This window comes from Tupaia chinensis, unplaced genomic scaffold (assembly GCF_000334495.1).
Source record: "Tupaia chinensis unplaced genomic scaffold, TupChi_1.0 Scaffold145057_1, whole genome shotgun sequence".
NCBI lineage: Eukaryota > Metazoa > Chordata > Mammalia > Scandentia > Tupaiidae > Tupaia > Tupaia belangeri.
Window position 1 is genome coordinate 2236606 of NW_006204918.1, and position 16286 is coordinate 2252891.

Genomic DNA, 16286 nt, shown 5'->3' on the forward strand with positions numbered 1-16286 from the left:
TGGATGGGAAATAGGTAAGGAAAGGATTAGTGGGAGTGACCCAATGAAGGAGGGAAAAAAGGATTCATTGACAGGGAGCAGGAGGCTTAATTAGACTTCAAGAGCTAGAAGAGTTTCAGTTGAGTCTGGGCTCAGGGGTGGGATTCTGAAAGAGACTGATGATAAAGGGTTCTTGAGATGAGTACAAGTTGATGAGAGAGTGTTGGCTTGTTCATTGCTCACATAGTTAAGCCATTGAGGAAGATCGAAGGACTCAGGTCTAGAGGACTGAAGTGAAAGTGAGTAGTTACAAAGTTGGCTGTTGGAGTAACTCCCTTGGAAGAGAGCCAAGAGTCAAGTTGCAACTAAGGCAAAGATGCAAAGGGTAACATTGATAGGCAGATTGTGACTACAGGGGAGTTAGTTACAGAACAGAGTTTCAAGGACAGAGGCAAGGTTGAGAAAGAACACTATGACAGGACAATGGGGTAGACAGAAGGAATCCCAGGAAGTTCTTGTGGGGTAATGCTGTGGGAGAACAGAGCTCCATGGATGACCTCATGCTGTGGATCGTACCGTAATGTGCTTGTGGCTGAAAATAGCAATAAATTTCTCCTACAGGGGGCTACCACTTTATGGGGATTTGCCCGTTTTCATAGACAGACACCCATGCTTTGTGCAGTTCCGGATTTAATTTAGCCGCTCGGTGATGGTAGGGTTCAGATTCTATCTTCTTGAATAGAAGTCCTCTCTATTTCCGTCTTTTGTTGAAGCGTGTCCCCAGACAAGCATTGCATTATTGGCATTCAACACTAATGAGAAAGAGAAGATTTTGAAAATGTGAACCTTCTAGAAAGTCCACAGATGGAATCTCTTAAAGTATAGTTGGCTAAAATGATATCACGTGGACTGGAGTAAACTCACGAGGTGGCAAGGTGAGAGAAGCCACTGTGGTTACTAAGGACATGCATAGCTACTTCACAGGGTTGGAGGAGCTACAACGTACCCTGAAGCAAGGACAGCGAAGACTTCTTTAGGCACTCAACAGCTTTGTCACTCAAGGATAAGAAAGTCTTGAAGCGTGTAGGTTTGCATTGTATTTTGTTGGTCTCTATGCAGGCTGGGGTAATTACTTAGGCTTTTTAAACTTAAACTTCTCATCTTTAAAAATTACAATTTAAGGGAACCAGCAGTTAGCGTAATGGCTATGTCGCTGGACTCCCACGTACTCGACCGCGGTTCGTGTCCCGGACCCGGTGGCTTGAAACTCACGCCAGGCACGTGTGCGTGCGTGCCCAAGACCCTGAGAGGAGAATGGAGGAGAAGGGATTGCGGCGTGACCATCTCCCCTGGGGGGAGATTTCTCGCTTTCTGTCTCTATGTCTCTCTCTGTCTGTCTGGCGAGCGCACGCGCCCTACAGTGAAAATCTCTCCAAAAAAAAAAAAATTACAATTTAACTTATGCAATAGTAAAAAACTGCTCGACATTAGCTTCTTTTTTTTACATTTTTTCCTTTTACTCTTTCTTCTTTCTCCCTTCATTCCTCCCTTCCTTTTCATTGTTTGAGATAAGAATATTAACACAAACTAAAACCACTTTTCTTTTACTGTTATGTTGACCTTTATCATCACTGTTTCTGTGTCTGATCATAAAAATAAATCAGAGAATTGATCGTGGGACTAAAAAGTGAAGATTGAGTATGAATCTCTCCAATTTCAGAGACTAATTTTTAACACTTCTTTCAACCAGGCTCAGAAGTAACTTAGAAGAGAGTTATCTACCCACAGTCTGTGTGAAAGTGAAAGAACTTAGGTGCTTTATAATACAAACATTTCACATTCCTTAACAATCTATGTAAAATAATGCTACATAAACTGATCATAAAGTCCTATAGTGTTGGTTCTAAAATGTGGTGTGTAAGTCAATTATTGGAAACCATTGCTTTTCAGATGAAGAAATCAAAGATATTTGTGGTCTTTCAGTTCTGAGTGAGTGTGAAGGTGAGACATCAAGTCATTGCTTTGATCTCTAAGTCAAGAATGAAGGTGAGACGTCAAGTCATTGCTTTGATCTCTAAGTCAAGAATCCTTTTAACTCTACCACACCATTCTGAAAAACTCACGTTTTTCCTTAACATTAAAAATACAGAGATTGGGAACCAGCAGTTAGCGTAATGGCTATGGCGCTGGATTCCCACGTAGTTGACCGCGGTTCGCGTCCCAGACCCGGTGGCTTAAAGCTCACGCCGGGCGCGTGTGCATGCGTGCCCAAGATCCCGAGAGGAGAATGGAGGAGAAGGGACTGCAGCGTGACCATCCCCCCTGGGGGGTGATTTCTCGCTTTCTATCTCTATGTCTCTCTCTCTCTCTGTCTGTCTGGCGAGCGCACGTGCCCTATAGCGAAAACCTCTCAAAAAAAAAAAATACAGCGATTTATTAAAAACAATTGTGTCCCTCTAGATAGTTTCAAGAACAATCCCCTGGTAGAGATTATTAGTGCCTTCAGTGTGTGAACTGTGTCATTACAAATTAGCTTGCACCAGGTCCCACGTAATAGGACATGCAAGGAAAACCAGCTTGGAAGCTGGAAATGGTCTCAGCTGTCTCCATCAATACATTGACGATGCGAGCTACTACTGATCCCTACCTTACAGAGTTCTTCAGAGTTTTTAATGAGGTAATTATAGGTAAAAATGCACCTTTCTTTAGATGCACTGTGGGATTAATTGGCTTCTGTAGGTTATACTGGGAATAGAATCACTATTTTCATATTAGCTAGCATCACAAAAAGTTCCATGAAAAATACATTCTGAGATTCTTACAAGTACTTTCTGCACACATTTCTGGAAAACAGCCTATTTATGAGGAAGAAATGGCTCATAATTAAATATAAAACAAACTTCTGAACAGGATATAGCAAACTCGTTGGATAGGTAGCTGACACTATGTCTGAAACGATGTACGGGTGATAACTATTTGCTGTGGTATGCCCTGTTGTGTTGGGAATGATCGTAACCTCACTGGCCTGATGCCGTGATTCCCGCCGACTTCCCTGCAAACTGAGAACCGCTGCCTCTGACCCCCTAACACACACCTCATGGGACTTCTTTTGGCCTTGGGAGGAATTGTTTTTCATTGTCTCTATCTACCCAGGTGGCTTTGCTGTTACATTACTCTTCCTTAATCAACAAAGTGAATAGTATTTAGCAGACACTTGAAACTATGTAATAGAGTAAGAAGTTTAACATATTTCAAAGATGTAGAAGAAATGTGAAAGTAGACTAGGCAACCAAAGAAAATCCAAGGTTTTCACCAATGTATATTCTTTAATATTTGTAGAGCTTTGAGGAACTAATTATGAAACTACTAAATATACATTTTCTGTTAGAACAACTGTATTTTCTGTATGAAACTTCCTTTTACACTTAGCTAGAATTTTTCAGAATCTCCTTCATGTTCTCCCTTCCCTCTCTATGTGAAAATACTCTGGTTTCTTCTATCTTAAGCCTCACTTTAAATCTTTTTGATCTTTCTCTGGCTACCTTTTCTTTCTTTTTTTTTTTTTTTCACTTCCAAATTTTCTAATCAGATGATAGAAAAGGCCTTCATTTCCTCCTCACCACCAGCCCTTCTCCCCGAGTCCTGGGTCCTGGTGATGCTGCCGTGCTCGTCGTCTCTAGGCTTCCTGACCTCCTGAGTGTCACACGATGACCTTGGTGTTGTGCCCCTCCTTGTCTCCTGGCTATCCCCGAGCTCTCTGCCCTCCAGCCCCTCTGCCTGGACACCCACTCCCTGATTTCTGTGACCCAGCTCTTCTCATTCTTCTGCTCCTCTCTCCAGTCCCTCTCTGACCCCCATCTTTAAACATGGGTTCTTTGTCAATTTCACTTCTGGTCTTATAGTCATCTAATTTTTATTGATTTTTGTTTTTGAGAGGTTTTTGCTATAGGGCATGTGCACTCCCTGGAAAGACAGAGAGAGACAGAGAGACAGAAAGCAAGAAATCACCCCCCAGGGGATGGTCACGCCACAATCCCTTCTCCTCCATTCTCTTCTTGGGATCGTGGGCACACATGCACACTTGCCAGGTATGAGTTTAAGCTGCCTGGTCTGGGATTCAAGCCCTGGTTGACTACATGGGAGTCCAGCGATGTAGCCATTATGCCACCTGCTGGCCCCAGTTTTTCTTTCTGCATACCTCATCTAGTTTCAAGATTTAAACCTTCATCCCAGAACACAATTCCACAAATGCTCTAGCTTGTCTTCTCCCAAAGATCCAATTCTTCCCATTGTTTTCCCAGCGTTTCTGCTTGATTGATCTGACCTCAGCTCAAACTTAGTGTGTCTGGAATAATTTAGCTTTCTCTTCCTCTAAAGCTCGTGTATCCTCTTGACTTCTCTGTATATTTTAGTGACTAAAGGTTGTTCACTTTGCAAAGGCTTGACCACTATCAAGTATCCTTTCATGCTCTCAAGGCCCTTATTGTTTTAGTCTTGTCATTTCTACCAGTTCTTTCTTTTCTTTTTTTTTTTTTTTTTTTTCAAGGGAGTTTTTTTTTTTTTTTTTTTTTTGGAGAGATTTTCACTGTAGGGCACGTGCGCTCGCCAGACAGACAGAAAGCAAGAAATCACCCCCCAGGAGGGATAGCCATGCCGTAATCCCTTCTCCATTCTCCTCTCAGAATCCTGGGCACGTGTGCACATGCACCCGGCGTGAGTTTTAAGGTGCCGGGTCCGGGACGCAAACTGCGGTCAACTACATGGGAGTCCAATGACATAGCCATTACGCTAACTGCTGGTCCCATCTACCAGTTATTTCTTGATGATGTTGCGTGCGTTTAATTTTTTCCCTGGGAGTGATTCTACTTCAGGCCTTTATTAGATAATATTGGTCTCAGAACAGCAATGTTTAGCTCATTCTTCCATCTTTCACTCCCAGTTCTTACTCTGTTTGCACACTAAAGGTAAATTCATCTTGCCAAGTCACTCTAATTATGCTACTATAAGCAAAATCTTCGATGACACCTATATTAGGAAAACAAATCTCTTTAGTCACTCATTAAAGACTCCCTACCAGGTAAAATCAGTGTACTTTCTTGGCCTTGATTTTCTTCTTAAAAAGGACCCTGTATCCAGGCTACGGACCAGTCACTCACTCCTTTTATAAGATGCTGATGCCCCTGCTGGTGTCCTTCCCAGGACCCTTCCTGTGACCACAACCAGCCCAGCCAGTACCGTGGAGCTCGCCCTCGGGTCTGCAAAGCCGTGGAGCACCCTGGCACCACGTCATCCTTGCTTTCAGAACCTTTGATAGCGTTTTCACTGAATAATTTAATTTGCAGAGAGTCCTACACTGTCATGGCAACTTACCTCATTGTTACCTTGAAGTTTTTGTTAAAAATGTCTTTCCATGAAATAAATCTATTTTAAACTTTACAATAGGTGTGCCTATTTCTATTCACTTAATTAGAATAAATGATCTCAAAGACAAGGGCCCTGCTCATTCATTTAACTTTTTAACTTTTACCCGTGTGTGTGTGTGTGTGTGTGTGTGTGTGTGTGTGTAATGTTTCAATCTATGGGGCTGAATCAAACATTATTCTGTCTGCAGATAATGTCATGCTGGTGGGGCAGACTGATATATAAACAAAGAATTGCTGCAGCTTGTTTTAAATGTTATCATTGAAGTATGTGTGGGATACAGTTAGTATAAAAAAAAGAGGGATGACTTACACTATGGGGGGAATTCGATCAGGATATGAGATGAGTCTCAAAAGGTTTACAGAAAAGTCAGTACTTAAGAAAAGTCTGTTATCTCATATTGCTTTTATTCTTTAAGTTATTTATTATTTTGTACATGGGGCGGTAGAGGAAGCCACACCAGCAGTCTCTGCTCCCATCCAACCCGTCTGAGCCAGCCTCAATTATGGGTACACTTGCACCCGGCATGCCCATAGAGGTCCCAGGGGGCATACCCAGAACCTTTCCATGTGGGTACAGTTGTGTTAGCATTCTGTCACCACCTGATCCTATATGTTGCATTTAAAAAAAAATTCTTTTAAAAAGATTTCTTCCATAGGGCAAGTGCACTTACCAGAGAAAGAGAGAGAGAGGCAGTGAGAGAGGAAGTGAGAAATCACCTTCCAAGAAGGAGGACCACACTGCAGTCCTTTCTCCTCCACTCTCTTCTTTGGATTTTGGGCATGCACACACATGCACCTGGAGTTATTCTCAAGCGTGCAGGTCCGGGACTCAAGCTGTGGTCGGCCATGTGGAAGTTCAGCTCCTTGACCACCATGCCTCCTGCTGGACCCTGTACGTTGCATTCTTATGAAGTGCTATGATCATTCCAAAGGAAGGGAAGACCAAAACTGAGTGAAGGAAGGTTTACAAGAAATTTCCCAGCATGGCAGAATGCTCAAATGCATGGAAACAAAGGAAACAGTCCAGTTTGGAGCTTAAAAGGGCATTTTGTTGTGATGATAAACATAAAAATAATTTTGGGTCATTGCGAAAGTCATGATGTGTTTTTGTAGGCAAAAATGTGTCATTGTCCAACAACCCAATAAATATAAATTTAATTCATATTATTTTCTTATTCTTATTTAAAATATCTTTTTTTTTTTTTAGATTGCTAGTGGGCATGTGTGCTCACATGTGTGTGAAAAGGAGAGAGAGAAAGAGATAAAACACCTCCTATAGGGCATGGTCATGCCATAATTCCATCTCCTCCGTTTATCCATCCTGCTAGAATTTGGGATATAAACACACACATGCCTGGCATGCTTTGCAAGTCCCGAGGCCTGAATTCGAACCTTGGTCAGTCACGTGGAATCCTCTTCTCTTAAGCACTGTGCTAAGGGGCCAGTCATAAAGTATCATTTAAATTCATTTCCTTCTACAAACAACTGTGAAGATAAAACCTTACGTACACTATTTGAATTTTTTTTTGTAAAGGTATTATTTGACTTTAACTTTTTAAAAATTAATTATTATTATTATTATTTATATATGCAATGGCTATACATCATTTAGATTGTAGAGACTTTGCCCAGCATGGTACACATCTCAGCCCAGTTAAGACTGCTATACACACCCTCATCAGCAGATAACAAACTTTATCTGTGTCCCCCAAATATCTTCTCTCTCCATTTTTCCCCCCTAATTTCCTTTTCTGCACTCTCCCCCTCCCAACTCACCTTCCACTTTGTCTCTAGTGTTCATAACAATTTTTAATGCTTTTTGGGGCCAGCAGGTGGTGTGGTGGTTAAGGTGCTGGCCTGGCACAGGGCTGACTTTGACTTTTCTAACGAATAAATTGTGAACTCTGCCTGGCAGCTCCACCTCCACACAATTAGTATGAAACAGTCCGAAACTGACCAGTGTCTTTGCCTACCTCACAAGAGAGAACGTTGTCACCCACAGTTTTAAAGGAACCAAGAAATGGCGGATGAGTGAGAGAAGTGCTCTTTAAAGGTGGGAGTAAGCTACTATCATTGTTTATGACTTGAAAAAATAATAATTCGGGTCACAAATGCTTTCTAACGCATGATAAGTTTTAAAAGAAAGCAACAATAAAATGAGAAATATTTTTATTATGTTACCTAAAGGTAGCCTAAAAGAAATTTTACTGAATAAATAAAACTTTAATTTGGGGGCGAAAGCCACATGACACACAGAGTAAATAAACCAGCCTGAATTCTGTTTGCATAGCATGTGAATAAACTGAAAAATGAGTTATCTCACTTACTTTTAAACTATTGCCTTGACTTGGATAGTTCCTTAAGTGGAAAAGGAAGTCATCGATCCTAAGTACTGGCTTTATTTCTTGTGATGGACCAGCTAAACTTTATATATTCTTTTCTTTTTATTTTTAGGTTTTTGCTATAGGGCACATGCACTTGGCAGAGGAGAAAGAGAGAGCTAGTGAAGGGGAGAGAGAAAAATCACCCCCTGGAGGATGGCCACACCGAATGCTTTCTCCTCCGTTCTCCTCCTCAGATTTCGGGCATATACGCAGACACGCCTAGCATGATATTTAAGTCACCAAGTTCAATACTTGAACCACAGTTGGCCTTGTGGGGTTCCACAGTTGGCCCTATGGGGTTCCAGAAGCCTTAACCATTACACCACCTGCTCATCCCAAATCTTGTATTATTTTTGAGAATTTCTTTCCGGATGATAGGCCTTTCAAGGTCTTGGCAATTAATTTATTCTCCCTTTCTTAACATCTTTTTTGTGTGTGTGTGTGTCACATGTTTTAATAACTATCAATACCATATTTCTCTATTAAAAAAATCTATTTAGTCTCCTAAACCTAAATCAATTTAGGCTTTAAGTAGCAATTGTTTTTTGCTACGTAGTTAAATAGACAAGATCATGTTTTTGTTTCATATCAGCCTTGCGTATTCTACTTGAGCCGAGCCTGAGAAAAACATCCAGAACAAAATTGCAGTTCCGACAAGGGGTTTATACACTCCAGCTTGACCGTGGTGTCATCGAGAAGTCAAACACGAGTCCCATCACCCTAGAGTTAGTTATCCCCAGTGACAACAGAGATAAAAGGCAAAATAATGTTTGGGATCTTTCAGAGTATATATTTGTATTTCGATTTTGATTGAGACACTTACAATAATAAGCAAGCATCACTTCTGAGAGCAGAATGGAACGTAAACTTCCAGAAAGAGGACCGATGTGGAACGTAACAGGACAAACAGCTCGTTTGAAGCTCTGTGATCCTAGCTGGGTCTTCTTAATTTCTCTCATCTCCCATTGATACCGATAGTTCCTACAGCTCATGAAAATATGTAAAATATCTGGCTACAGAAGGTACTTCACAAATATCCTCGTCAAAGATCCCATAAATTAAGACGGAAGTTAACAGAGGTAAAATAGTACATTCGGAGTTCTCCTTTGCTTTGAGGTTTCTGTCCCAGGACCTCAGTTGTGAAATTGTCATCCAGTTGATTATACAGCGTGTTAACCACAAAACGCTGTCTTTCTAATCTTAGCGTGGGCTCCTCGAGGTCAGGAGTGGATGCTCCTGTGAAGCAAGAGGAGAGCATGTCTCTGTCGTTTATTTATTTATTTTTTTAGAGGTTTTTGCCTTAGGGTGAGTGCACTTGCTCGAGAGACAGAGAGAGACAGACACAGTGAGAGAGAAAGTGAGAAATCTCCCCCCCAGGGGGGATGGCCACACCGTAATCCCTTCTCCTCCATTCTCCTCCTAGGATTTCGGGCATGCACTCACATGTGGGGGGACGATTTTCAAGCCACTGGGTCTGGGACTCAAACCACAGTTGGCTATTGGCAGTCCAGTGATGTAACCACTACGCCATCTTCTGGCCCCTGTCTCTAACTATCTCAATCATGCTTTAAGAATGAAGACTGAAACTAGGTTACTAATGGATAATTCAATTACAAGCACCATGAGTAACAATAGAAAGAGCATTGGTTTTAGTACGGTTGACCTACAGATTTGATTTTTTTGCACATGTGTAAACACACACATGTATACATACAGGTACACAGGTACACATAAGTGTACACACATGATATATGCATGTTATCATGTGCATGTATATCATATACAGTGCATATACACAATATTTATGTATATGTATGTATGTGTATATACATATAGTATATACTCATAAACATATATATATATATATGTGTGTGTGTGTGTATATATATATACTCATAAACTCTTACTGAAAAAGTGAGATTTTTGGGGTAAACAAATATTTGATTCTGCCTTGAAAAATATTCTGTGTAGCAGTGTTCTGTTTTTCAAGTAAGTTACCCAAAGGAAACAAAAATGTCCAAGTCTTGTAGACCACAAGATGTCTTCCTTTACCGTGTGCAGTCCCAGTGGCTGAACTTGGTTTTCCGTGTGAGCTGGGGGAGGTGGCGTGGCAGAAAGTGTGGATGCAGAATCGGAGACCGTGGCATCGAGACTGTGAACTCGGCATCTCTTGCGGTCCCAGCACTCACAGAAGCTCAGGCTTGGCCTTGAACTAATACTTACTCATTGAGTGTCCTTTGGCACATTGCAACTCTCCAAGGTACCACTCCGTGTGAAGTCACATGATGGTAATACTTCCCCTGCTGGATTGTGGTAAGATGCCATTATAGATGATCAAATATCCAGAAAACTACAAGTCCTTGGCAGGTGTCTGGTGTAACTTGTTCCCGTCTCTAAAACTGTTTCAGTTGGGACATTTGGTGGTGGGGGAGGGAAGGGAGTTTATTTTTCCTACTGACAATAGAAATTCAAAGGGATAAGAATGTTTAGAAGCTTCTAGAGTGTGCATTTATACTTAAATTTTGAGTACAACTCTTATAATAAGCAAGTATTGTCTCTAAGAATGGGATGAGATTAAGACAGCAGGTAAGGGGGATGAGGGGTCAGGCAGACAAGGACAAGTGTCCCCGTCTAGCTTTCAAATCCTCTCATTTCTAAATGATAATGATAGCTTCTGCAACTCAGGAGCATTGTTAAGGAAACTTCAGTCTCTGACCTACTTGTTTTGTTCTCTAACCACCATTCCGGTGACAACATGTAGCAGTAATAAAGACTGAGGAGACAGCCATGAAAGCCTAGTTTCAGAATGCTGACTGTCCTCCAGGTAGGCCCAGACATCCGCTGCTAGACTTTCTAGCTTTATTCAGCTCACAGAAGTCAGGACATGGCGCTCCCTTACAGGAAGGACCAGCAATTACCAGGAGGCAGATGGGAAAGCGGAGGCTGGACAAATCCTGGAGACATTCTGATGAAATTGTTCTGAAGTTTTCAGAATTTTGGAACCAGTAGCAAAAGCTAGTGTGTTTAAATCTGAAGCCACAAACATAAATCTGCCTTTGTGCCCTCAGAATTGACTTCAGTTTTCAAAGATTTGGTTCAGCAACTCAAGAAAACACCAGGCAGGTACTGAGGTGGATAACGCGGCCGAGCAAATCGGTCGAGTTAGCCCTTTCAATGGAAGAATTTCCCCAAATACAATTGGTTTGCTTGACTTTGGCCCTTTACAACCAAGGAGAATGGGGAGTGTGGACCTTGGCAAATATACCACCTAATCTCACTCTTCCTGGCAAGTCCTATCCGTTGTTGCAGTTGGCGGTTACACCGGGCTCGTGTCAAGAATGAGTACAGACAAGGGAAATGATGTGTGTAAGAAATGCTTATCCTAGTCCACCCAGTAAAAATCACCAAGAAAAATATATGCCCACAAATCTGACACTTTTTGCAAGGATTTAATAACCATCATTTTTATTTTATTTTTATTTTTTATTTTATATATTTATTTGGAGAAGTTTTTGCTATAGGGCGCTGGCCAGACAGAGAGACAGAAAGTGAGAAATTACCCTCGAGGGGGATGGCCACGCCACAATCCCTTCTCCTCCATTCTCCTCTCAGGATCTTGGGCACGCACGCACACGCCCCCGGCATGAGTTTTAAGCCACCGGGTCCGGGATGCGAACCGCAGTCGACTACGTGGGAGTCCAGCGACATAGCCATTACACTAACTGCTGGTCCCATCATTTATATTCTAATTGAAGCTTACTTATTGAAGTATATCCTTTGGTCCCCACAGAAATAGTTTATATGGTAATGACTAAGTTCTGCTTCGATAATATTGACAGGTATCAGCAAACGGTGGGTTTATATGTTCTTGTCCTGTGAGGGTATCTGCTGCTTTATTTCTTGTTTATGGAGATGATCTATTAATTTGTCTTCTAATTTTAAATAGAAACCATAATTTCCTCTCCGTCTTCCTCCTGGCTAAAAATCATAATTAGTTATGACTCTGGAATATGCAGAGTGACAACCACTACGCCATCTTCTGGCCCCTGTCTCTAACTATCTCAATCATGCTTTAAGAATGAAGACTGAAACTAGGTTACTAATGGATAATTCAATTACAAGCACCATGAGTAACAATAGAAAGAGCATTGGTTTTAGTACGGTTGACCTACAGATTTGATTTTTTTGCACATGTGTAAACACACACATGTATACATACAGGTACACAGGTACACATAAGTGTACACACATGATATATGCATGTTATCATGTGCATGTATATCATATACAGTGCATATACACAATATTTATGTATATGTATGTATGTGTATATACATATAGTATATACTCATAAACATATATATATATATATGTGTGTGTGTGTGTATATATATATACTCATAAACTCTTACTGAAAAAGTGAGATTTTTGGGGTAAACAAATATTTGATTCTGCCTTGAAAAATATTCTGTGTAGCAGTGTTCTGTTTTTCAAGTAAGTTACCCAAAGGAAACAAAAATGTCCAAGTCTTGTAGACCACAAGATGTCTTCCTTTACCATGTGCAGTCCCAGTGGCTGAACTTGGTTTTCCGTGTGAGCTGGGGGAGGTGGCGTGGCAGAAAGTGTGGATGCAGAATCGGAGACCGTGGCATCGAGACTGTGAACTCGGCATCTCTTGCGGTCCCAGCACTCACAGAAGCTCAGGCTTGGCCTTGAACTAATACTTACTCATTGAGTGTCCTTTGGCACATTGCAACTCTCCAAGGTACCACTCCGTGTGAAGTCACATGATGGTAATACTTCCCCTGCTGGATTGTGGTAAGATGCCATTATAGATGATCAAATATCCAGAAAACTACAAGTCCTTGGCAGGTGTCTGGTGTAACTTGTTCCCGTCTCTAAAACTGTTTCAGTTGGGACATTTGGTGGTGGGGGAGGGAAGGGAGTTTATTTTTCCTACTGACAATAGAAATTCAAAGGGATAAGAATGTTTAGAAGCTTCTAGAGTGTGCATTTATACTTAAATTTTGAGTACAACTCTTATAATAAGCAAGTATTGTCTCTAAGAATGGGATGAGATTAAGACAGCAGGTAAGGGGGATGAGGGGTCAGGCAGACAAGGACAAGTGTCCCCGTCTAGCTTTCAAATCCTCTCATTTCTAAATGATAATGATAGCTTCTGCAACTCAGGAGCATTGTTAAGGAAACTTCAGTCTCTGACCTACTTGTTTTGTTCTCTAACCACCATTCCGGTGACAACATGTAGCAGTAATAAAGACTGAGGAGACAGCCATGAAAGCCTAGTTTCAGAATGCTGACTGTCCTCCAGGTAGGCCCAGACATCCGCTGCTAGACTTTCTAGCTTTATTCAGCTCACAAAAGTCAGGACATGGCGCTCCCTTACAGGAAGGACCAGCAATTACCAGGAGGCAGATGGGAAAGCGGAGGCTGGACAAATCCTGGAGACATTCTGATGAAATTGTTCTGAAGTTTTCAGAATTTTGGAACCAGTAGCAAAAGCTAGTGTGTTTAAATCTGAAGCCACAAACATAAATCTGCCTTTGTGCCCTCAGAATTGACTTCAGTTTTCAAAGATTTGGTTCAGCAACTCAAGAAAACACCAGGCAGGTACTGAGGTGGATAACGCGGCCGAGCAAATCGGTCGAGTTAGCCCTTTCAATGGAAGAATTTCCCCAAATACAATTGGTTTGCTTGACTTTGGCCCTTTACAACCAAGGAGAATGGGGAGTGTGGACCTTGGCAAATATACCACCTAATCTCACTCTTCCTGGCAAGTCCTATCCGTTGTTGCAGTTGGCGGTTACACCGGGCTCGTGTCAAGAATGAGTACAGACAAGGGAAATGATGTGTGTAAGAAATGCTTATCCTAGTCCACCCAGTAAAAATCACCAAGAAAAATATATGCCCACAAATCTGACACTTTTTGCAAGGATTTAATAACCATCATTTTTATTTTATTTTTATTTTTTATTTTATATATTTATTTGGAGAAGTTTTTGCTATAGGGCGCTGGCCAGACAGAGAGACAGAAAGTGAGAAATTACCCTCGAGGGGGATGGCCACGCCACAATCCCTTCTCCTCCATTCTCCTCTCAGGATCTTGGGCACGCACGCACACGCCCCCGGCATGAGTTTTAAGCCACCGGGTCCGGGATGCGAACCGCAGTCGACTACGTGGGAGTCCAGCGACATAGCCATTACACTAACTGCTGGTCCCATCATTTATATTCTAATTGAAGCTTACTTATTGAAGTATATCCTTTGGTCCCCACAGAAATAGTTTATATGGTAATGACTAAGTTCTGCTTCGATAATATTGACAGGTATCAGCAAACGGTGGGTTTATATGTTCTTGTCCTGTGAGGGTATCTGCTGCTTTATTTCTTGTTTATGGAGATGATCTATTAATTTGTCTTCTAATTTTAAATAGAAACCATAATTTCCTCTCCGTCTTCCTCCTGGCTAAAAATCATAATTAGTTATGACTCTGGAATATGCAGAGTGACAATGATTTTGCGAACATATACTTCATTTCAATCTTATAACTAATGGTATTGCTCAGCTTTATTACCTAAATTTAAAAGATTAAAAAAATCAAACATTAATCAGAAATAAATTTTGTGCTTAATGGGAATTAAATTACTTTAATGGTTGAGAGAACTTCATGTATGATCTAAAGTGAAAAAGAGCTTAAATTTTTGCTGATTTCTGCTATCACTGACATATTACAAATTGTTTTATTCTCCTTCCTTTTCTTTTTTTATTTCTCAGAGGGTGTGTGTGTTTGCAAGGGAGAGAGGAAGGGAGAAAGCACACCCTACTGGAATTGGTCACATCGTAACCTCTTCTCTTCTGTCTTTCCCTCCTTTCAGAGTTTTGGGCAGGCACACATATGTGTCTGGCATGTTTCTGAAGCCACCTGACATAGGACTCCAGCCATGTGGTTGGCCATGTGGGATCCAGGAATTTCAACCATAGGGCCACAAGTGGCCCCAGTACACTATTTTTTTTTTTAGAGAGTTTTTTGCTATAAGGAGTGTGCGCTTTCCAGAAAGACAGAGAGAGAGAGAGAGAGAGAGAGAGAGAGAGAGACAGAAAGTGAGAAATCACCCCCAGGGGGAATGGTCAGCAGAAGGCAGTAGGTAGGAGTCGCAGAGTCACACTGACCGGAACCTTGCAGTGATGGTGACACAGCACTGACCGCGGGCTTCACTCCTGCTCAGTGCTGTGTGGAGTGAAGCCGACTGGCGGAGACTGGCTGAGGGCCTCCCAGTAAAGGGCAGCCATTTCTGTGGTGGCCATCATTGTCCCTGCTGTCACCAGGGGTGTACGGTGAGCACGCCTTTTAGAGCACCATTCAGTGACATCCACGGGAGACTGTCATGCAGTCATTCGGGTTCTTTTTTACTTCACGGTACTTTTTCCCAAACCTGTGAATGTAGCAAGTACCTCAGAGTAATGTGGTATTTTTGAGAATTATTGTTTTCCAATTTAATTGTCAAAAGCTTCCTGTTAGATGAGTAGTAAAGAGTCGGTTAGAAGAAGGATAACCAGAAAGCCCTGTGAGGCTTAATACGGCTATGTGTGATGTAGAGAAGCCATGAGAAACCCTGGTTTCAAGTTAATTGAGATAGACAATACCAGTTCAATGACAAATTTATAATCACTCTCGCATTTGTAGTCCAATATAAAATCATAATTTGGTGTAAAATATGCAATTCCATTATGATTCTTAGCTCCATTTGCTTAAATTTACATTTTTAATCAGCCCACTCAGTAATGCTGAAGATATAGACAAAATAAGGTATATAGTCTCTCTCTGTTTCTATCTGCATACATATAGAGATTATTATTTATATAAATAGATAAAGTATGTTTACTATATATATATATATATATATATACACACACACACACACACACACGCACACAAACACACACCTATATTGTACTATATGTGTGTATATTAATATTCCCCTCGGTAGAAGATGAGGTGAAATAGCTAAGAACTGACAAGTTATCCAATCTAGCTATACTATCATATTTATGGTAAAGGATTCTGCAGGAGTCGGTATTTTTAGTCACTTGTCCCTTTTGAGGCAGAGTCTTTTAATCCAGCCCTGGGGTGAGGACACTGCTCGTCCTGTACCGACAGCTCTGGCGTGAGCGGTTCTGCCCTTCACGTTCTGGCTCATGCCTGTCTTTCAGGCACGCTCAGCTCATTCTCAGTGGTTCTGTGAGCTCACAGCCCTCCAATGGAGCACTGTCCTGCTTCAGTTTCTACTGCTCGCAGCTGAGAATTTTATCCGACATACACTAATGCCTCTTACATCACTCCTTTATCTTCACGAAATTATGCCTTCAATTTGTGCTTTTTTTAAAAAAAAAAAAGTGTATTGTTATTGTTATTATTATTTTTGCTGTAGGGTACATGTGGTCACCAGAGAGAAGGAAAGAGAAATCTTCCCCTAGCAGGAAT